At 37.9% G+C, this 23792-nt stretch overlaps 1 long non-coding RNA gene across 2 annotated transcripts in view; it reads right to left on the minus strand.

Moving 5' to 3' along the window:
* Positions 1 to 23572, minus strand: part of LOC138988998 (uncharacterized) — a 176541-nt gene extending 152969 nt beyond the window's left edge. For both annotated transcript variants that reach the window (XR_011465250.1, XR_011465249.1), the window contains exons 1-2: positions 23449 to 23572; positions 23027 to 23129 (exon numbers count right to left, since the gene is read on the minus strand). This is a non-coding gene — a long non-coding RNA (uncharacterized lncRNA). The remainder of the gene's footprint in view (positions 1 to 23026; positions 23130 to 23448) is intronic.
* Positions 23573 to 23792: the final 220 nt, after the last annotated feature.

Here is a 23792-nt window from a genome sequence, read left to right on the forward strand (position 1 = left end):
GGTCCTGAATATCAGAAGTATGTTAGAGCCATAATCCTTGTAAAGAACCAACTACATTCTTCTTTGAAGAAAATTCCCAGAACTGTGCCATAGTTCAGTCATTTTCAATTCTGAGTTAAAGCTTAGAACTCTAGAAAACACAAGGGCCATGGGCCTTTTGCCAGGTAAAACCTAAAACCAGCAAGCAGAGTGAATGATCATGGAAGACATTTACATCTGTCTTCTTTGACCCAGAGGATCCGAATTTATTGTATGAAAGCCAGGGACATCTGAAGACAGAGCTTATTGGGAGGACCCAGGAGGTATGAAGTCCTTTAGAATCTGTATTCCCTGCCTAGCATGTGACTGCTTAACTCATCACCACCTACCACATCAACACAACTAAGGCACTTCCTGGAGCAGAAGGTTCCCATAGGAAGTGGGGAGTGGAGGCTGTCTTGCTGCATCAGTACCCATTTGGTGTGGTAAATGAACACACGCAAAGAGTCCACCAGTTTCTCCTCTAACAAGACAAACAGCACCAATTCTACTAGCATTCTGCTTTAAACTACATCAAACATGAAAACAGGGGAAACAATCCCCCCAAGTCAGGTTTTTTTTTTTTTTTTTTCAGATATCACACAACCTCCCATTTGTGTTTGCTCAAGACCTTGGAGAATTTATCATTTTGGAGGATTATAAATATATGTTTAGGGCTCAGTTGCTTTCCAACTTCACCAAAATTTCCAGTAATAAGTGATTAAACTGTACTAGTGATTTGAACTTTCTAGGGGAAAAGAGCTATATGTTTGCATTAAAACTACTAAACCATTGCTAATAGCAAACAAATCACTACTTTGGATGCAAGAAATATTACTACTGAGTTTATTCTCCAAACTACAAAGAAGAATAGATGTGTTAATTTTCCAAGGACTCCTCCTACAATAATAGGGACTGATAGATGGTTTTACCAATTCAGTGACTAATAGAATTCTGATTATCATTACTAAAATGACACATTTTTATTTACTCAATGTAGGACATGTTTCTCATCTCTTCTGAATTACTGATTTTCAAAGAGAAGTTTCTCATCTAACACTTGACTGTGCTGGGAATCCTTAAAAGCAAAAACAGGCAATGACTTTGTTATAAATTTGACTTATGAGCCTCTTAAAACACGGAGACGCTTATATGCAGACTTTTCCACTTACCATAACTTCAAATTGCAACCAAGTCGTTCTGGGACAATGGCTAATATTTCTCAACTACAATCTCATTTCTTCTCTAGGAAATTCTCTATAATCTATGATTACCTTGTTCTCCTGTCTTTCTACTCCTGGGTTGTCCCAAAATCTTAATGTGTCTATAATGCTTGAAATTTTCCATTAAAAAATTAATATGTAAAAAGTTGGGAAAAGTTATATTATTTTTAAAGTACCTTGAAAATATAAAAGATGCCTTATAGTTCCTGCAGCATAAAATCTTTAATGTTTTTTATCATAAAATTGTATGCAGTCTATAAATATGTTCTTTTTAGCTACATTTTTTTTTACCAGCTCAAGTATATTATTTAGACAGAAAGTACTTCTGATTTTAGTTTGTGAAAACAAGCTCTTTTCACTGAAGATTAGTTGTGTTATCACAATATATGATTATGAAAAAATGTTTAATCTCAGTATTTTTATAACCTTTAATCAAATTGTGTGTTATAAAGCTTGAACTCTTCCTGTTTTCTTGTCATTATGTATCTTGTCAAATGGTTTCATTTTTATACCTACAATAAAAAGAAGTACAAATTGTAAAATGCAACATCTATCTTGGTGAGCTGGAGGAAAATAGCTAGTAATTTGCTTGGTAAGTGAAGCAAAATATTAAACGATTTATTATCACATTTTATATTGTACTTAGAATCTGTGATATAAATCCTACTATATTTGAATAATAATGGTGGACAAATCACTTTCTATGACTTCTCTATCATAGTAAAGGAACCACGATTATCCTTCATTGATTCAAGAATGGTATCTATTTGTCACTTCTGACATGACAGAACTAAGTGATATGTGGATATAATAAGCTTCCTCTAACCATTTTCAATGTCTGTTTCAGGGAGGAGAAAAGGTGGGGGGAAAAAATGCCAACAAATAGTAAGAACAGCAAAGAGAAGTTTGAAGGACTTAAAAAAAAAAAAGAAGGGTAATGTACAAGGCACATGTATTTAAATGTGTATTTATAATATTCATGGGAAATGCCAAGGTTTTAGATAAAGAAACCTACAAACTCCAAAGTGTGAATAGATCACAGAGAAGACACACCTTGTTAGTGCCTGAGAAAGTCAAATATTGAAAATATGCCCATTTATGCCAAAACAGTTTAAAAGCTTAACTGGAAACTTACTTAACTTCTAAAATTTTCAAAATATTTTGGGAAAAGTAAACCTTTGGATTAGCTAAAATAATTTTGAAAAAAGTAATGAGTTGAATTTCTCTATCAGGTAATGAATATACTATAAAGCTTTAGTTATAATAACTAAGTTTGGAAATAAGGACAAAGAAACAGATCACTTGGGCAGAGTAAAAGAACTCCCATTTATCAAACCAGAATCTATCCATATCTATATCTTATATTTATATAAGAACTTGCTATCAATTTTATATAGAATGAAGGAAAGAATACCATGCCAAATATTTAGAATAAAGTATTATTCAGTAAGACTAATACTGATTAACTCTATAAAAGGAAAAATGTTTAGATCTTCATTAAAGAGTTATTTGTGGAAAAATAAGCCATAAGAATGGGTTTCCCAGGTAATGCTAGTGGCAAAGAATCTGCCTGCCAATGCAGGAGACACAAGAGAGGCAGGTTCAGTCCCTGGGTCGGGAAGATCCTCTGGCGGAGGAGAACGGCAACCCACCCCAATCTTCTTGCCTGAAAAATTCCATGGACAAGAGGAGCCTGGTGAGCTACCGTCCATGGGTTTGCAAAGAGTCGGACATGACTGAGTGACTGAACACACACACAAACCGTAAGGGTAGCGGAAGACACTATAGCTGGGAAGGAACAGAGAGGAAGTAAATGTGTAGAAGGAAAAGTGGGCCCTCTACAGGGAACTCTGCTCAATGTTAGGCGGCAGCCTGGATGGGAGGGGAGTTTGGTGGGGAATCGATGCATATAAGTGTGGATAAGTCCCTTTTCTGTCCACCTGAAACTATCACAACATTGTTAATCAACTAAGACTCTTGAGAGGCCCTTGGATGCAAGGACATCCAACCAGTCCATTCTGAAGGAGATCCGTCCTGGGTGTTCTTTGGAAGGACTGATGCTAAAGCTGAAACTCCAATACTTTGGCCACCGCATGTGAAGAGTTGACTCCTTGGAAAAGACTGATGCTGGGAGGGATTAGAGGCAGGAGGAGAAGGGAATGACAGGGGATGAGATGGCTGGATGGCATCACCAACTCGATGGACGTGAGTTTGGGTGAACTCCTGGAGTTGGTGATGGACAGGGAGGCCTGGCGTGCTGCGATTCATGGGGTCGCAAAGAGTCAAACACAACCGAGCAACTGAATTGAACTGAACTGATACTTCAACATAAAACAAAAAGTTAAGAAAAAAACAAAGTGGGTTCTTAATTGCCTCCTTTGCCACAATTCAGTGGGCTCTTAATGAACTGGTCTAGATAGAAGTTTTAGAAACTTCTTTGAAGACCTAAGCTAAAACTAGACATTCCTCTTTCTGTTTATACTTAGAATTTGAAACACGGGTCAGGGGTAAGGCACAATGAATTCTAATAAAGCCTTCAAGTTAAGCCTTTCCTCTAGTTACAGTGCCTTGAGGAAGGTAATGGCAACAATGTGATCCTTTGTTAATAGCCTATTTCACTACCTAATTAGAAAAGTCACATATAAAAATAGTCCTATCTCCATACTCTTTCAATTGCATGTGTATCACACTAATTCCATTTAATTTATTTAAATCCAAAATATCAAAGATCATAGAGCATTTTTTAATCTATCTTGCAGTTCAGCCATAAAATAAATTATTGAAAGGTCAGCCTGGTGCTAGGTTTCATTAATTTAATTAAGAATTGCTTTTCCATTTACTATTGAGTGACTGAAATAACGCAATACTGGGTGATGTTTTATAATAATGGAATGCATTATAAGAGCCATAATTCAGTAACTAATGCTTATTCTACTATTCTCATTCTGGCCAGCTTCATTTTACTCCAAAGCAATGAAAATAATACCTGGCATTATTTTCATGACCCTCCATATATCAGCAGGTACACAAAACACAAGAATGAGGGAAATTTTTTTATTACCTTGAAAATACGGTTAAACATATTTGACTCTCAAATCAAAAGTTGTCCAATTCTTCTGAATTATCTAACTACAATACCTACTTAGCCCAAAGACCCTATATAAGACAAGCTATTATAGCTATAATAGCTGTTCTCCTTAGAAATATAAGTATAAATGAGTATGCAAGTAATATAAGTACTTACAGGATTTAGAGAATTTTATCACTTTATGTTGATTCTATTTTTATGATTTCTTTAGGGTTGTTTCATCTCTCTGTCATTCAAAATGTATGACTGAAAAACGATTTGGGTTTCTGCTTAGTCATGCTGTCTTCCAGTTTAGAGGGACATTTGGGGAAGATTCTCTGCTCTTCTTCATCACAAATCTCAAAGCAGGAGTATATACTTTCTAACTCCAAGTCCTCTTCTTCCATACTCCCTTAAGCACTGTCCAATCAGGCTAATATGCCTATCATCTCCCAAAGCCACTCTTTTCGAGGTCATTAGTAAGATTTCTGTTGTTAATCTAACAATCACGTCTCAACAATTACTTGAAGCTTAACAACATTTAAGAGTTCTTCTCTTCTCCTCTGCAATCCAATTTCTTATGTGAACTGCAGTCCTCTTCAGTGCCCTATGAGGAACTCAGTGTGAAGACCAGCCCCAACCATGATGGAGATGCCAGAGGAAGGACACAGGCACACAGCACACATATTCAGCACACCTTATGGGCTCCACTGCTGGATCTCAGGACTTTGGCAGAATCTACACACCTTGGGTTGAATTTCCTTTCTACTCCTAGTCATCCTTCTTAAGAGCAGGATTCCAAAATCAAATTATTTATGCCAGGCTTCAACAGTACATGAACCATGAACTTCCAGATGTTCAAGCTGGACTTTGAAAAGGCAGAGGAACCAGAGATGAAATTGCCAACATCTGCTGGATCATTGAAAAAGCAAGAGAGTTCCAGAAAAACATCTATTTCTGCTTTATTGACTATGCCAAGGCATTTGACTGTGTGGATCACAACAAACTGTGGAAAATTCTTCAAGAGATGGGAATACCAAACCACCTTACCTGCATCCTGAGAAATCTATATGCAGGTCAAAAAGCAACAGTTAGAACTGGACATGGAACGGACTGGTTCCAAATTGGGAAAGGAGTACGTCAAGGCTATATATTGTCACCCTGCTTATTTAACTTACAGGCAGAGTACATCATGCAAAATGCTGGGTTAGATGAAGCATGAGCTGGAATCAAGATTTCCAAGAGAAATATTAATAACCTCCAGATACACAGATGCCACCGCCCTTATGATAGAAAGTGAAGAAGAACTAAAGAGCTTCTTGATGAAAATGAAAGAGGAGAGTGGAAAAGTTGGCTTAAAACTCAACATTCAAAAAATCAAGATCATGGCATCTGGTCCCATCACTTAATGGCAAATAGATGAGGAAACAATAAAAACAGTGACAGACTTAATTTGGGAATCACTGCAGATGGTGAAGCCATGAAATTAAGACACTTGCTCCTTGGGAGAAAAGCTATGACCAACATAGACATCATATTAAAAAGCAGAGACATTATTTTGCCAACAAAGGTCCATCTAGTCATGGCTATGGTTTTTCCAGTAGTCATGTATGGATGTGAGAGTTGGACTATAAAGAAAGCTGAGTGCTGAAGAATTGATGCTTTTAAACTGTGGTGTTGGAGAAGACTCTTGAGAGTCCCTTGGACTGCCACGAGATCCAACCAGTCAATCCTAAAGGACATCGGTCTTGAATATTCATTGGAAGGACTGATGCTGAAGCTGAAGCTCCAATACTTTGGCCACCTGATGCTAAGAACTGACTCATTTGAAAAGACCTTGATGCTGGGCAAGATTGAAGGCAGAAGGAGAAGAGGACAACACAGGATGAGATGGTTGGTTGGCATCACCGACTCGATGGACATGAGTCTGAGCAAGCTCCAAGAGTTGGTGATGGGACAGGGAAGCCTGGTATGCTGTAGTCCATGTGATCACAAAGAGTCGGACATGACTGAGCAATTGAATTGAACTGAACAGATAATGAATGTTCCCTCAATTGTGCAAATGAGATCCAGAAGGGAAACCCAGAGTGAAGGGGGGACGAGGAATAAACACAACACAAGAGACCTTGTACACCATCACAATGAGACTATTCCAATAACTGAGGAAAGTGAGTGGTTTCTCCTTGCGACTCAGATTCTCCAAGGGTTAAAAGACGTCATGTTTTCTCCAGAGATAAAGTGTTGGGATTTTTCAAAGACAAGAATGAAAGCCACCAACTACTGGTGTCAGAAAAGTCTTAGTGAAGGAGACAGGTACTTCATCAGGGCATCACAGTCATTCATGCCTTGAAAGCTTTGAGCAGAGGGACTACAAAAACAAGATATTGAAGATACAGAGAAAAAAAATAAAGACAAAACCCAGAGAAACAGAATGATAAGAAGCCATGAGAATTTTGCTTTCCATGAGTCATAGGGCCCATGGAAGTCATTATCTTACATAGCAGCCTCCTAAGTGATGCTGTTGGCTCCATCTTGTATCATTCCTCACACAAACTCTTTAAGAAAAAACATTGCATATGCTGCTTTTACTGTGTCCTCTTAAAACACTATACTCACCTTTCATGACTTATGCAATAAAATGCAAATATTCTGACACAGTATCTAGCATCCTCTAGAACCACATTTTTCCTTGTTTGTCACTGCAGGAAATATACCCATCCACTACTAGAGTATGGCAGGCATATTACGGCATAATATATTGCTGCATTATGACAAGCAATCTGTAAGTCACCAAAAATGAGTTAACCATGGACTTTGCTGGGGAGAGAGCTCTTCCACTACCCTCCTCACATAAGCTTGAAGCTCAAGCAAAATCTAAGGCAGCTTCTGATTAAATGCCAGTTATTGAGACTGCCAAGAGTAGCTATAGAAATTAAGCAAATGGATAACCAGTCTGTGTTCTAGGATAAAAGTGAAAATTCCTGAAGAAATAACTCGCTTTAACTTCATCATTTATAGTTAATAACAATTGATATGGTTTTCGTGAAGCCCAATGAGGAGCTCAGTTATTCCCCTTTGCTCATGAGCAAATGAGCAGTACTTCTTAGAAATTCACTTGATTTCTGTATAAATAGAAAACTAAGATACAAGGTTCTAATTCCTAGATGTTACAAATTCTCTGGGCCTTAGAGAATCCAACTAATTGTTGACTACTATTTAATTTCTGGTGATCATACAGAAGACATAATGATTTTTGTCTACTTGGCAAGTTTTATTAAGAAATTAAATCAAAACTTATACTCAACAGCACAGTTCTTTTTTTAAAAAAATAGCTATTTATATTAAAGATAAGAGTAGGTTTAAGTACCGAAAAAGTTTTAAAAATACATTTTATTTTCATTGATCAAAGTATAAATGTGCTCAATAGATAAAGAAACACTCCTGGTAATTCCCTAGTTCAAAGCCTTCCTTACACAACATAAAACATAGATAATTGACTTTGCAATGGTGGTTTGAATCCATGTTTTCAACCAATCTAAATTCCAATTTTCTACATTAAAGACCAAAGAAATATTCAAATATTTCAATGCTAAAAACCAAAATGTGCTATAAGTCCACAGTCTAGCCTTTGAGAAGAGTAAATATGCCCATAGAATCAAGAAGAATTCACCCTAAAACTTAGAAATATCAAAGAGGAAATCCCAAGCCTTTGGGTGACAAAGAGGCTGCTGGCACCATAGCAGCTTATAACTCCCAGCTGACGCTTAGAGGGCTCAGTAAGCTAAACAAAAGACAAAAGGGTCAGTGACAACAAACTCAGGTACATGCCAGATGGAGAAGGAGGGGAGGACTGCAACTAACTCTGGACTTTTCTAAAAACAGAGAAATACAAATTTCTTAGGCACAGTGGTACTTTTCCACGTGTTGTGACTGCTCTTTCTCTACTTAATGTAAGCCAGTGCATCTTTACAATGACAACCTAAAATGTATTCCCCATCTTTCTCCAAATTCACATGAACAGAGGAAATATTTATTTTATGAATACTAAGCCATGATGTACAAAACCAGCTTCCCTCGTGGATCAGACAGTAAAGAATCCACCTGCAATGCAGGAGACATGTGTTGGGTCCCTGGGTCAGGAAGATTCTCCGAAGGAGGAAATGGCAATCCACTCCAGTGTTCTTGCCTGGACAATCCCATGGACGGAGGGGCCTGGTGGGCTACAGCCCATGCGGTCGCAGAGAGTTGGACACGACTGAGAGACTAACACACATACACAAACACACACACATGTATAAAACCTAGTGGACCCTGATTTTCTCAATCATGTATAATTTAAGAATTTCAGCTAAGGCAGAAACAACCAGAATCCCGCTAATATTTTCTGCTTTTCTGAATTGTTGACAGAGAGAACATATTTATAACCCAGTTTGATATACTATGGAGAAGGAAATGGCAACCCACTCCAGTATTCTTGCCTGGAGAATCCCATGGATGGAGGAGCCTGGTGGGCTACAGTCTATGGGGTCGCACAGAGTTGGACACGACTGAGCGACTTCACTTCACTTGATATACTAAAGTTTTTTTGAAGAAGAAGACAATATTAGCTCTTGCCAATTGAACCTCTGCATGGGCAAAAATGTATGTATGTATCTCCCAGTGTAGGACTGCTCTTAAAACCCTGCAGTTAAAACACTAGATTAATTGACAATTGCACCCACTTGCCACTGTAGTTATAGACTTGCTCTTATTTATAGTGTTTTTGCAAGTGTCCTTAGGTATGTCCAAGCCAACTGAGGGTTAGGAATAATTTTTATAATTTTCTTCTGTTTATCTGTATAATCCAAACTTTCTAAAATAGATAATAATTTAGATTACTTCAAAAACATTTCTAGATATGTAAATACCAAAAAGAAGCTACTTATATGCAAAATTATGTTTCTTCGTATTTTAACAACCTTGAAAATGAGAATCAAATTTAGAAGGTTTATGTTACTGAGCTTCAAGACATGATAAAGTTAACAGAAATCATGACAGTGCGGTGTTGGCATAAGGATAGAAAAATAAATAAAACAAGCATGATAGAGAGTTCAAAAACAGGTACAACTTTATATGAATAATTGCTCCCCAGAAAAGGCAACATAGCAATAGAAAGAGGAAAGGAAAGTCTTTACAAGTAGGGAGGAACAACTGAAAACTCATATGGAAAAAAAAATGAATATTAACCTTGGCCTTATAGCATACATTATAATTATTCCAAGAAGGATCACAGACATGAATGTAAGAGCTTAAACTATGAAGCTTTTAGAAGAAATCATAGAAGAATACCTTTGTGACCATGGAAAGGAAAACATTTCTTACCCCACAGAAAAGCAAACACTAAAAATAATATTTTGATCAAAATTTAAAACTTTCATCAAACAAAAAGATTGTTTATAAATGGAAGATAAGACACATATTGGAGGGAAATGCTTGTGAAATATAAATTTGGCAAGTGACTTCTATCCTGAAGGTATAAATAACTCTTACAAATAAATAAGAACAATAATTCATTTTTAAAATGGGCAAAACACTAAACTATAAGTCCACATGTGAAGATATCTGAAGAGCCAATTAGGGACCAGAGAGGTGCATAACATTAGTCATATGGGCGCATGCTTGGTCACTTCAGTCAAGTTCAACTCTTTGCAACCCTATGGACAGCAGTCCTCAGGCTCCTCTGTTCATTCTCCAGGCGAGAATACTAGAGTGGGCTGCTTGTCTCCCTCCTGGGGATCTTCCCTACCCGGTGATCAAACCCCCATCTACTGTGTCTCTTGCATTGCTGGCAGATTCTTTACTGCTGAGCCACCTGGAGCGCCCTTAGTCATATGAAGGAAATGCAAATTCGAGTCATAACAAGATGCCCCTACACATCCCCTCGAATGGTTAAAATTAAATACATTGACCAAACTAAATATTGGCAAGGATGTAAGCCAGCGGAGCACCCATACACTTCTGTTGGGAATGTGAAACGGTACAACCACTTTTGGGCTTCCCTGATAGCTCAGTTGGTAAAGAATCCACCTGCAATCCAAGAGACCCTAGTTCGATTCCTGGGTTGGGAAGATCTGCTGGAGAAGGGATAGGCTACCCACTCCAATTCTTGGGCTTTCCTTGTGGCTCAGCTGGTAAAGAATCTGCCAGTAATGCAGGAGACCTGGGTTAAATCCCTGGGTTGGGAAGATCCCCTGCAGAAGGGAAAGGCTACCCACTCCAGTATTCTGGCCTGGAGAATTCAATGGACTGCATAGTCCATGGAGTAGCAAAGAGTCAGACACAAGTGAGCGACTTTCACTTCACTTCACTTTGCAACCACTTTTAGGAAAAGTCTGGCAATTTCCTATCCCATTAAACATGCTCTTACCTTTTGACCCTCAACTCTACTTCGGGCATATAAATAAAATAAATGAAAACATATGCTCATGAAAATGTTTATACAAGAGTGTTTATAGCAGATTAATTCATAACAGCCCAAACTGGAAATATCATTAGCGGAAGAGTGAATAAACAGTGGTATATTCTTACCATGTAATATCACTCAACTGAAAAAGCAACAAACCACCAAAGCACTCACAACACAGACGGATCTCGGAAGATACACGTCTGTACCTTTCAACGTATGTAAATTTTGCCTAAAAAAACTGTAAGACAAATATAGAGGCAAAAATGATAAGAGACAAAACAAGAAAGACCAAAGATCTAGATAATCCTTTAAATCAATCTTAGTTTTGATTTCTGTACTGAACTACCCTGAAACTTCGAAGAGTGTAATTAAACCTCCATTTACAGTTTCATGCACTTTTAAAAAAGGACAAAAACAAAACTCTAGATTCCTTATTTGGTCAAAACAGGAATAAACCACCTTAAAAATTTAAAATAGCAAAATCTGAACCATTGCTTCTGCATATAGAATTAAAAGTAGAGAAGGATGGCTAAGTAGGAGGGAATGAGTAATTTTCACAATGAAGACTTTCATATTGCTGCATATATTTTGTACTTAGGGATAAAGGAGGAAAAATGATAAAACAAAGCTGAAACAGAAGTATCATTTTCCTAACTTGAATTACCAGTCAATACACAGATAATTTCTATATTATGGCATCTGTAGCTTTATTTGGTCACCTGATAATTGTCATGAAACAGCCCTCCTTGCTTCACCTGGCACTCACATCCCAACCTCTTTTAATTATAACTGTATTTATGTATTAACATAAGGAATATTGAATTCATGGTATTCAAAGTTTTTCATATTCTAAAGTTCAAATCTGAAATCCTAGCATTATGGTTAGGAAATATTGTTTGCTGCAGTTCAAGTAGCATATTTCCATTATATTTCTTTTAATTTTTGCCATGTTTTAATCTGCTTCAGATTCATACCATGCCTTTCTTGTACATTTTTTATTGACCTCTACTCCCCATTCATTATTGATGATTGATATTTTTTGTTGTTATGGGGCAGAAGAATCACATGACTTCCCACCCTATCTCTGATGTCACCCAATCTCTTAATCATTTTGTTTTTCTGTACTAATTGAAACTTTTCCCTTCTTATTTGGAATAACACTTTGGAATACAATTTTTTTTTTTTTGTCCCTCCTGGAGGTTGTCATCCTATACTTCTTGCCCTCCATTTGTTTACTGCATTATCAAGATGTCAAATCTCTCAGTTGTCTCCTCCATAGTTAAAAACATCCCCCTCTCCCCGGCCCCAGAGGCCTCCACCCTCAGCTTCAGGCTGGGCTCCTAGGTCAGGTGCACAGCTGCTATTCTCAGGCTCCTTCTCAAACAGCTGTGTTTGGTTGATCCACTATTTACCATAGTTCATGTCTTTCTCATCTGGAGAGTCTTTCCTTATTTTCAGTTCAGTTCAGTTTAGTCACACAGTCGTGTTTGACTCTTTGCGACCCCATGGACTATGGCATGCCAGGCTTCCCATCCATCCCCAACTCCTGCAGCCTGCTCAGACTCATGTCCATCAAATTGGTGATGCCATCCAACCATCTTATCCTCTGCAGTCCCCTTCTCTTCCTGCCTTCAATCTTACCCTGAGGGTCTTTTCAGAAGAGTCAGTTCTTTGCATCAGGTGGCCATAGTATTGGAGTTTCAGCTTCAGCATCAGTCCTTCCAATGAATATTCAGGACTGATGTCCTTTAGGATTGACTGGTTGGATCTCCTTGCAGTCCAAGGGACTCTCAAGAGTCTTCTCCAACACCACAGTTCAAAAGCATCAATTCTTCAGCGCTCAGCTTTCACATCCATACATGACTACTGGAAAAACCATAGGTTTGACTAAATGGACCTTTGTTGGCAAAGTAATGTCTCTGCTTTTGAATATGCTGTCTAGGTTGGTCATAACTTTTCTTCCAAGCAGTAAGCGTCTTTTAATTTCATCGCTGCAGTCACCATCTGCAGTAATTTTGGAGCCCCCAAAAATAAAGTCTGTCACTGTTTCCATTGTTTCCCCGTCTATTTTCCATCTGATGGAACCAGATACCATGATCTTTGTTTTTTGAGAGCTGAATTTTAAGTCAACTTTTTCACTCTCCTCTTTCACTTTCAACAAAAGGCCCTTTAGTCCTTCTTCACTTTCTGCCATAAGGGTGTTGTTATCTGCATATCTGAGGTTATTGATATTTCTCCCGGCAATCTTGATTCCAGCTGTGCTTCTTCCAGCCCAGCGTTTCTCATGATGTACTCTGCATATAAGTTAAATAAGCAGGATGACAATATACAGCCCTGACTTACTCCTTTCCCAATATGGAACCAGTCTGTTGGTCCATGTCCAGTTCTAACTGTTGCTTCTTGACCTGCACACAGATTTCTCAGGGGGCAGGTCAGGTGATCAGGTATTCCCATCTCTTGAAGAATTTTCCACAGTCTGTTGTGATCCACACAGTCAAAGGCTTTGGCATAGTCAATAAAGCAGAAGTGGATGTTTTTCTGGAACTCTCTTGCTTTTTCTATGATCCAGTGATGATGGCAATTTGATCCTCTGCCTTTTCTAAATCCATCTTGAACATCTGGAAGTTCACGGTTCATGTATTGCTGAACCCTGACTTGGAGAATTTTGAGCTTTACTTTGCTAGCGTGTGAGATGAGTGCAATTGTGCGGTAGTTTGAGCATTCTTTGGCATTACCTTTCTTTGGGATTAGAATGAAAACTGACCTTTTCCAGTCCTGTGGCCACTGAAAAACTTTCCAAATTTGCTGGCATATAGAGTGCAGCACTTTCACAGCATCATCTTTCAGGATTTGAAATAGCTCCACTGGAATTCCATCACCTCCACTAGCTTTATTCGAAGTGATGCTTTCTAAGGCCCACTTGACTTCACATTCCAGGATGTCTGGCTCTAGTCCAGTGATCACACCACATGGCTATTTGAGTCATGAAGTTCTTTTTTGTACAGTTCTTCCGTGTATTCCTGCCACCTCTTCTTAATACCTCCTGCTTCTGTTAGGTCTGTACCATTTCTGTGGTTTATTGTGCCTCATTTTACTAAAACTCAAAACCCAAGGAAGAGTGTGTAGGAGGTAAACATTCTGAGTACTTTAACGCATGTGTATCTTTAATTTTACGTTCATTCATAACTAATAATTTGACTGGCCTAGGTACTCTGTGTTTAAAATTATTTAAACCTACATCTTTAAAAGTGTTTCTACTTCATCATCTGCTAGTGGTACTGATGACACGCCCAAACTAGATGTGTCTTCTTGTGTGTATTATTTTCTTTTATGAAAGCTTTTTAGCATTCTTGATTTCCTAAATTTAAATAGTTGATTTCCAAAAACTCCTCACAGATATCTATGTTTACCTCTTTTTTCATGAAGAGGCCTTCCCTCATGTAGAGAGAAACATGTGTTTCCCTCAGTTCTAGAAATTTAGTTTAAAATTCCATCCTCTGAGGCATGTTTCCACACCACTTTGTCAGCACTCTCCTGGAAATCTGATCAGTTGAAAGCTAAACAAAGTCCTGCTGACATCTTGATTTTGTCACGCTGAGATCCCTGTTGGATTTGTAACCACAGAACTGTAAGATAATACATTTATATTATTTTAAATCTCTAACTTTGTGGTCATTTGATACAGCAGTAGTCGAAAACTAAACAGATTTTAGTACTGAGAGTAGAGTGCTACTCTAATAAATACCTTAAAGTATGGAAGTGACTTTAGAATTGGGCAGTGGGCAGAGGCTAGAAGAATTTTGAGGAGCATGATAGGAAAAGTCTAGAGCATTTTGAATATACCAAGAGTACAAAAGTGGATAAAAAATGATGCTGCTACACTGAGAGTAGCACTAACATATATACACTACCATGTGTAAAATATATAGCTAGTGGGAAGCTGCCATAGAGCACAGGGAGCTCAGCTCGGTGCTCGGTGATGATCCAGACAGGAGGGATGGAGGCACAAGAGGGAGGAGATGTATATACATAACTCACTCACGCGCTGTACGGCAGAAACTAACACAACACTGACATAACTCACTCACGCGCTGAACAGCAGAAACTAAGACAACACTGAAAAGCATTTGAACTCCAATTTAAAAGAAAAATGGAAAAAAAAAAATGATGCTGCCAGTAAGGACTCAGCAGGAAGTGAGGAGTAGGGTAGAAGAAACATCCCTTCAGAGAACATGTAAATCATGAGCATACTGCCAGTAGAAATATTACAGATATTAAAGGTGCCTCTAGTGAGAACTTAGAAGGAAATTAGAATCATATCAATCAGTTCTTTTATTATTTCTTTTCATGAGTAGAATTTAATGCATACAATGGTATTCTATGGGTAGAATATTCATGCATTCCTGAATTCTTCTAAGTTATTAATTGAAAGGTATTAGGAGAAAGCCTTGAGGAGAGCATGGCAACCCGCTCCAGGAATCTTGCCTGGAGAAGCCCATGGAAAGAGGAACCTGGTGGGCTATAGTCAATGGGGTCACAAAGACTCAGACGTGACAGAGCATGAAGGGGAGAAAGAAATTTTTTTAAATTCTGCTTCCTCTAGGTCACTTTTTATGTTTACCTTGTTCTTCTATTATTTTGCCTACCTTCCTCAAATGTCTGGGAGAGGGAATTCTTGTTACATAGTGGCAGACAGTTTAGGAGAACTGTGTTCTATCATCATATAGAAAGCACAAGCTGTAAGTGATAAACTTAGGTATTTCACTGAGGAGATTCCAACCAAGGCGTTGAAGGTATGAATGGTTTTCTTCTTGCTGGTCCTCATAAAACGCGGGAGGAAGGATTTAAGTTCAAGGTAGAACTTTTAAACCAAAAGGACCAGGATTTTGATACTTTGGGAAATTATTATTCTATCTCAGATTGTAAAAGATGTGAAAGTAAAGAGATCATTCTCAGGAAATTATGCTCCAAAGAAGAAAGAAAAAAACCCTGAGGGTGTCACTGAATATCGTTTCACTAATAACTTAGAAAAAAATTAGTAAGTCAGGGTATTGAGACACTTAAAAGATTAAGCATGTGACTCATAGATGCCTTCAGCAAGCTAAGCAGAAGCCAGGAATAGAGACAGGAGATAACCAGGGGAGATGTGTGAAGCAGGAGGCTCTTGCCCAGTGAGGTGAATCCCAAGATATACATGAGACAGCTACAAAGTTCTTGAGAATGTTAACCATCATGACACTGCCAGCTTTGACTGAAAGGGTTAGATGCTTTTTAATAAATTAAATTTAATAAAAAAATTTTTAATAAAAAGGTGCTTTTTATTATCACTAAAAATAATACAGCGCCATTTGTTCCAAAACCTGTTTATTAATTGACCTATATCTTCAGATCCAGGTTCAGTATTTTTGGCACAGCTGCTCTCAAGGTGGTACTGTGTATTTCCATCATAACGAACATATCACTTAATTATCTCTTCTGTGTGTTACATCATTAGCAATTGACGATTTTTGCCTAATCCATTAATTCCGTAGGAGTTGCAAAGCAGTGTGACAATCCAAATCTATCATTTCTTCTTCACTTACTAGTTTTATTACTTATTGCTGCTAAAATATAACTTTCAAAAACATAAAATAATGACTCTCATCAAATTTAGCATAAACACACATCTAGGATTTTACTCAACTCATTAATGAGGAAAACAGTAAGATAAAAAGAGCCATTCAAAGTACACTTTTGAGGGGCTACAGATTCATTTTCAGTTTAATAAAGAAATGCTAGAGTCAGTTTGCTAGGTTATATCTAAACTGGTTGTATCTTACTTTAGGGGTTATCTTTTCCACTGGACAGAAACAATTTGTTTATCTACTAGACAAAAGTCTACAGAACAACATGTAACTTCAGTAAGCCTGGGATCTTTAATCAATAGCATTAGCATTGCTTAGCTTCATTTATCTTTTGGTAAGATAAACTTCCCCTCAGCAACTCTGGTCACTGAGAGATATGTGCGTGAGTGCATGCTAAGTCGCTTCAGTCATGTCTGACTCTTTGCGACCCATGGACTGTAGTCTGCCAGGCTCCTCTGTCCATGGGATTCTCTAGGCAAGACCACTGGAGTGAGTTGCTGTGCCCTCCTCCAGGGGATCTTTCTGACCCAGGGATTGAACCTTCATCTGTTATGTCTCTTGTATTGGTAGGAAGGTTCTTTACCCCTAGTGCCACTTAGGAAGCCCACCGAGAGATACACTATATTAACAGACAGGGCAAAACCTCGGTAATTTCCCTCTTTCACCTCTGTTCAGAACAATGAGCTTTTCAAAATATATATCATCATGAACTCATGGATTTTAGCATTTGACATGTTTCAGCCCATTGTAATTATTATCCTTTTTATTTTCTATTTTATGTTTTAATTGGTGGAAAATTGCTTTACAATTTTGTGTTGGTTTCTGCTATACAATGACATGAGAGAGTCATACACACACACACACACACACACACATATATCCCTTTCCACCTGAGCCTCCCTCTCCTCCCCCAACTCCACCCCTTTAGGTCATTACAGAGCACCAAGGTGGGCTCCCTGTGTTATTTAGCAAATTCCCACTGTTTTACATATGATAGAAAGGTGTTGCTATGAGCTGTGAAAGACACCAGGATTCTTGGCCTCTGGAGGACAGGATTTCAATCCGGGGCCAGTGATGAGGTTTGATAGCTCAGAGCTTTTGTGTAATAAAGTTTTATTAAAGTAAAAGAGATAGAGAAAGCTTCTGACATAGACATCAGAAGGGGGCAGAAAGAGTGCGCCCTTGCTAGTGAAAGGTTGTTGTTGAATCACGCGAAGACACCGGGATTCTTGGCCCCTGGAGGAGAAGAATTCAATCCAGAGCCAGAGACGAGGCTTGATCACTCAGAGCTTTTGTGTAATAAAGTTTTATTAAAGTATAAAGGAGATAGAGAAAGCTTCTGACATAGGCATCAGAAGGGGGCAGAAAGAGTACCCGCTTGCTAGTGTTAACAATGAAGTTATATAATCCAAAGAATGTCTGGAGGTTGTAAAGACCTCATCAGACCTACTCCCATAATTTACATTTTAAGATAACACTGTCCTCAGGCAGGATACATCCTTGTAAAGACCAGGTCTACTCCCATAATTTACATTTTAAGATAACAGAAGGTTTAATCCAGAGACTGTCTTTAGGCAGGATACATTATTGTTATATAATCCTAAGGAATGTGGAGAAAGAAAAAAAGTTTGTCCTTTCTTCCTCCTTGAGAATTCCAGACCCCTCTCTCCTTGGGGACCCCCAGACTCCTTATCAACCTACCTAGGAACTGACTCTCTCACTAGTTTTTAGCAATGAGTTCTATGCCTATTAGCAAGCTGCTAAACAGAGAAAAGAAACGCCTCAAAACTGAGAGTGGCAACAGACACCTCGCCCACAACACGCATCTTGAGATAGCATTGGCACAAGTGAGTCATTCCAGGCCATAAAACAATGGACATGAATCGAAGAAAGGCAGATTTCCAAGCAACATAGTTTCATTAATATAGCTTAAGAAAAACATTTCCATAAGAAAAATGCATTGGTTAGCTCAAGGTCTGAGAAAACTTACATTCAGGGGGAACCAGATGTCGTCATGGCAACACAGGATTTTAAAAGAAATCCCCTTTAAATTTTGTATAGAGAAGGAAAAAAAAAAAAATGGCTGACCCTTGCCGTCTATTTCCTCTGCTTGGGGGCCCCTAGCCTTCCTGCCTGTTACCCCCTCACTACTTCCCCAATTCGTCCCACCATCACCTTCCCTTAGAATGTCCACAAGTCCGCTCTTCACTAGGTTCATCAGGGTACCATTCTTCTGGATTCCATTTGTATGCATTAATATATGATATTTGTTTTTCTCTTCCTGACTTCATTCTGTAGAAGAGGTTCTAGGTTCATCCACCTCCCCCTACTTATTTAACTCTCTACCTTCTTAAATAAAGGGAAGCATGCTGAATATATTTTTGAAAGATTAAAAAAGAAAAATTTTGCTGGTAAGAGAGATCATCTAAATCTTTAGCATGCTTGTGAAAACCATAATTCTAGGGAGAAGTGAGTATCATGTAGAACATAAAGGTTTATGAAAAGAATAATCAGAAAATCTCAGGCCTCCTCTCAAATTTCACAGTAAAATGAAATGCAGTTCAAGTGTGGTCCTAGAAAATTGTATCCTTAATGCCTGAAATGAATTGAATCAAAAGTTTCACATAGGACTATTAATATCGATTTTTTGATTAGTCACCTTGGCATATGTGTACAAATTAAGACTGGTGTCATTCAGTAAATATAAATCTCCTTTTATATATTACATGATTCCTGTGAGCTTTCTGATTCAAATCCCTTTGGAAAGAAATTTGCTAATCTAGTATTGAATTAGGTTTTGAGGCCAATCTTTCACACAGCAATAGCTCATTCTGCAGAATAATTTAATTATAAAAGTGTGACACACGTAAGCATTTTTGTAATGATTAATGAGTAACCTCATAAAAAGTGAGATTTTTCCAATGAACTGAAATATTGGAATTATAATAATGTATCATATCAAAAAATAATGTATCAACTAAAACTCAAGAAAATAAGCTCATTGAATTATTTTTACTTAATCACTAAATTAATCACTAGCTATTTTTAAAGACAAAAGATATGGAGAGTTAAGAATTTTAAGACATAACAAAGTAGCCTATGGCTGCCCTCCTTACCTGAAGTTCTCCCTTAAATTATTTACGGTAGCCATAAATATGTTTCCCAACAGGTGAGCTCCAAGTTCTCCTTATTCTTCACTATTTAGGTTATTGAGGATGGGCTGAAAAGCAGCACCTCCTTCCCCTTCATACCATTAAATTCATGAACTTGTCCTGTAGAAGTCACTGAATATTGTGTTTTTCCCCCTAATTCAGATGCTTCTACTTCTTTAGGGTAAATAACTTTTTTAAAATTGGAGGATAATTGTTTTACAATGTTGTATTGGTTTCTGCCGTACAACAATGTGAATCAGCCATAGCATACATATATGTCCCCTCCCTCTCGAGATTTCCTCCCACTCCCAACCCCACTCCACCCCTCCAGGCTGTCTCAGGGCACTGGATTGAGCTCCCTGTGTTACATAGCAACTTTAGGGTAAATAACTTTTAACTTTCTGACACTAGAATCCATCAGGGCTTATCATATAGATGGACACTGTAGGATGCTAAGAAGTAGTCACATTTGTATCTTCACATCTTAAATACAAGCTGTCTTATGAAGCTGTCAGGACTAAACAAATATCTCTTTGTGCTATCTGTAACTTATGTATCAAAAATATTTACATATATATATACATGTACATATATTTTTAAATTTAATACTCCACACTGAAAGTCAGCCAGCATCAGTTTCTCAAAACCTTACAAGCAGTCTTTCTTACTCATTCTCATTGCATAGTTTCTTTACTTAGATTCCAGAATATAACAATCTTTCGGAATGCCTTTTACCTACTGTGTAATCGCATTTCACTCTCCTTTTCAGATTTTTCCTCATTTATTCTAAATATTAGGCTGCGCCAAGACCCAGATTCTTACTAGATCTCAGTCCCTTACTGATCTCACCCTATATCAAGGTGTAATAACCATCTCTCCACATACGACTTCCAGTTTTCTATCTCTAGTTCAGTTTTCTCCCTTGAACTTCAAGAGAGTATATCCAAAGTCAACTCCATTATTTGAGTCCCTCAGGCCAAAAATCTAGGCATTACCTAGATGTTTTTACACTTCACCCTACATTGCACTCATTAGTAAATCCAGGAGATTCTGATGTCTACACATCTCCATAATTCAACCACATTTCACCACCTTCACTGCTATCACCCTGGACCAAAGCACCATGCTATGTCCCCAGAGTATGGCATGTCCCCTATCTGGTGCATCAGGCAATTCCAGGCAGAAAACAGATGGCAAACATGAACAGTTAAGGAGGACATAACAAAGGAGCTATTTACAGAGGTATGAGCAGACACTGGGGCTTCCCTAATGGCTCAGTGGTGAAGAATCTGCCTGTAGTGCAGGAGATGCGGGTTCAATCCCTGGGCTGGAAAGATCCCCTGGAGGAGGAAATGATAACCCACTCCAGTATTCTCGCCTGGGAAATCCTATGGACAGAGGAGCCCGAAGGGCTACAGTCTATGAGGTTGCAAAGAGTCAGACATGACTAAAGTGACTGAGTACACACGCAGGCATGAGCAGATATTAGAACATCAACAAGGGATAACGTGATATCCCCATGTTAGCTCTGGCAGGAAGATATCACAACCTTCACGCTTAGAAGTTGTTACAGGAAGTCATAGATGTAGATAACACAGAGGACCACTGGCAAGAACCAGGCCCTGGGGGATGGACACAGACAACACTGGGGACCTGAAACAGCAGGAGAGGGGAGTAATAAGGATGTAAATTTTACTCACCTCCCATTCTCCCCTGTAGATGTCTCTCCTTAGTTGACCCCAATGCAAGACAGACTCAGAGAAGCCACTTAAGAGTTAGTATATGCCACACATGTCACTCTTGGGAGGCACAGAGTAGGAAGAGAGGGGAGCATGATTTCTAGCTTCATTACTCCTCACTCCTGCCCTTGTTCCATTACTGTTATTTTTCCCCCAAGAACACAGCTAGAGAACTTTTATTAAAATATACCACAGAGCTTGTCGGATGGCTGCCCCAAGGTCCCAGTGATTTTCTCTCTCCATCACATCATAAAAATCTACAAAGCCCCACCTCCAAAACTCCTACTTTGAAGGCCACCTCTTATTCTTCTCTGAGGCAATTTTCTTGAGCAATACCATTCTCCTGCTGGTTTCTTGCCTATTTCCAGCACACACATGCTTTAGGGACTTCGCTGTTTTCTTCCTTCTGCTTGAGCTCTTTTCCTTCAATATTCTGTGTGACTCACTTCGGGTTTTATGCACACGTCTCCCTCTTTGCAAGGTCTTTCCTGGCCATTTGTCTAACTTACACTGGCCATCTCAAGTCCCAGCTCACTTTTCTCCATACAAAAATTCTATTTTCTATTCCATTTCTACCTTTTAGAATATTTTATGTTACATGTAAACTTAAATATTTTATTTAATGTAAGATCCATGAGGATAGGGACTGTTTTCTTCTCTGCTTCCCTGATGTTTTCCCAGTGCCTAGGTCAGTGCTAACACAAAACAAATCCTCAATAAATACTAATTTAATGAACAAATAAAAACAATGAAGAATATAACCCTTATTTTCCCAAGTATTTTCTTATCATAAAATTTTTGAAATCCTGTGAATGCTGCAGGGTGTTCCATTTTCAATTGGTTTTATACCTGCACTTAAAAACTAACAACCCATGCATTCTCTACTCTACTTGGCTGTTTGTGATTACTAGGGAAGGCAGCGTACGCAACAGAGCAGCCTATTTCTTAATCATAGTCAGATATTTAAGTACAAAGTATCAAGAGAAGAAATAATCGCCCTCGCTTTACAGTTTCAATTAGTAGTCACGACATTTGTTGTACCCTTAGGCAGGGGAACAGTCCTATAGCTATTTAAATTCAGAGTATACAGCTAACAGTAAACTGCAGGAAAGCCTATTTGATGTGGGCGGTAATATAAAGAATTAATGGGGAAAAATGTGTTCTAGCACTTCAAACATTATCATATGCTCTGGGGACTTTCACACTCTTTCCGCAGCAAAATCAAAAGTAAATTGCAATGACTGGCACTTTGCTTTGTCTCTGTTTAGCAAACTGCTTTGCCTCTTCTTTAGAAGATGATCATGACATTTGTTTATCTTCAAAATGCTATATAATAAATTCTACTTAAAGTTATTTCAATTTAAAAATATAAGAGTGATGATGACCTAAACATGGTATTTAGGCAAAGATAAAATCCCTTCTGCTTTGCTTTTTCCATATGCATAATATTAAAAAAAAAAAAAAAACATGAAACGAGAGATCAGATTAGATATCCTCAAATACTATCAGGGTAGAAGAGTAGAATATTTTGGCAAATAATCTTATTTTGAAAATACTTCTAAATTTGAAAATATAATTGTAATTAAAAATAAAATGTGCTTAGATATTGAAAATAGCCAAGTTTTAAATATATGTGTCAATTATTAAAGCAAAAAGTTTAGAAGAGACATTTCATCTATGGAAGAAGCTACACAACTTAGTATTCCTTTATCAAGTAATCAGACATAGGCTTTTAAAACTAACAGGGTTTGTACTTACTTGTTTCTGATAAATCCATCTTAATTATTCATTTCCTATCTCCTCTCCTCCTGCTTATTAGTGTAGTCCACCTCTTTGATCTCTAAGTAGAGCTTCTTAAGTCCTAAAAGTGGAGAAGCAGAAAACACTCCATACATTTCTAAATCACTGAAGGTAAAAGTTGAAATGAAAAACTCTAAATGAATCTGCTATGTAACATAGAGAAAATACCAGGCAGTAGTTAAGATTAGACTACTTATTTGAGTATATACACTAATTAACTGAGAAACACCAAAGCTAAAGAACTTATCAGTCATTTCAAGGTCAAACACACAACACCTTAGAGAATGTAAAAACTGAAGATCTTCATGACAGCTAAATCACAACATCAGAGTATCAAAGTTTTATACGTTAAAATAAATTCAAGACATATGAACTTTAACCTGAGAAGAAAAAGCTGAATAAAGAAAATCTACTCAGAGTTCAAACGTTCGTTGACATTCAACTCTTCTTACGATTACTGTTGTCTTTCTCTTTTCCTGGGGTAGCTGTTCAGTTGTTAGAACTCTGCCCAAGTTCTTCTCCCACTTCACCTCACTAACTCCCAGCAGAGAGAAATCGATGTCATTTCAAGAATGTTCCCAAGTTTCTTCCTTTTTGGCTACTGATTCAAGTTGATCTTGACCTCTCTCTTAAGTGTTTCAGTGCAGTAACTTTAGGTTAGGAATGCTGGTTTGCACCCTGCTTTTACCACTTATATCTTCAGTACTGTTTCTTCATCTGACAG

The sequence above is a fragment of the Bos mutus genome, chromosome 8, assembly GCF_027580195.1.
Source record: "Bos mutus isolate GX-2022 chromosome 8, NWIPB_WYAK_1.1, whole genome shotgun sequence".
NCBI classification, from domain to species: Eukaryota; Metazoa; Chordata; class Mammalia; order Artiodactyla; family Bovidae; genus Bos; species Bos mutus.